The sequence below is a fragment of the Arachis ipaensis genome, chromosome B07, assembly GCF_000816755.2.
Source record: "Arachis ipaensis cultivar K30076 chromosome B07, Araip1.1, whole genome shotgun sequence".
Taxonomy (NCBI): domain Eukaryota; kingdom Viridiplantae; phylum Streptophyta; class Magnoliopsida; order Fabales; family Fabaceae; genus Arachis; species Arachis ipaensis.
This window is the reverse complement of record NC_029791.2, coordinates 36042485-36043596: the sequence shown is the minus strand read 5'-3', so window position 1 is coordinate 36043596 and position 1112 is coordinate 36042485.

The following is a 1112-nucleotide window of genomic DNA, read 5'->3' as shown; positions in this document are numbered from 1 at the left end:
TTTGATAATTTTATTTTTAATAAGGAGAAGAAAGAGGATCAAATAAATGTTGAACAAAATTAGAATAATCAGTTGTAAATAGAAATATTTTTTACATTTGACGTATTAAATTTATTTAGTGCGGGAATAATTTTAAAATAAAATCTCTTTTGGTTTAGTTTTTAAAGAGTTAATACTCAATTTAGTTTTTGAACATGTACATAAACTTTAGTTTATTCTTTAAAATTTTAATTATTTTTTTAGTCTCAAAATTTTATAAACGTAACTCACATTAGTCTTTTGGACAAATTTTGGCACAAAAATATTAATGAAGTGTTGACATGAATGACCAAATACATGCTATGAAACTTGTAAAACGATGTCATTTTGGTTTTGCCGTTCAAATTACTCAAAAACAACGCCGGATTACTTGCTTTAGCAGGAAAAAATTTCACTTATAAATACCATTTACCATTTTTTTTTGGCGATTTGAGTTCCAAAACAAAAACGACGTAATTTTATAGAGTCTAATGTGACATTTGGCTGTCCACGTCAGCGTTTTGTTAATGTTTGTGCATTATTGAAAATTATCCCAAAAGCTAACATGAGTTACGTTCGCAAAGTTTTAGGGACTAATAAATAGAGGCAATTAAAATTTTAAAAACTAAATTAAGACTAACGTATAAATTGAGGGATCAAATTGAGTATTATCTCATTTTTAAATGAGAAAAAAAAATGAGAATTGAAATTTTTAAAAAAATTCAAGTCATTTTTTTTTGTTCCATAACAAGAAAAAAATTCCTAATTCTTGAATAAATTTTAATTCGTAGCTTTCCAAACAAACTCTTAATTATTTTTTTAACTATTTATTTATCTGAATGATTAATTTGAAAATATCTGCATTTTGCGACTGAAGTTTCAAAGTGTCTAAAATTGTGTTCGTACATCAAAGTTCTAATAAAGCAACAATCACTAAAAGAAAGTCATTGGATACCGTCAAATTTACCAGTATAAATTTCGCCGGTAATTATTTATTGGTGGATTTTTTTGTCCGTTGTTAATTACCAACAGATATAAACTTAATTGAAAAAATTACGAAGGTTATTATCATCAAATTTTTTTTGATAAATCGT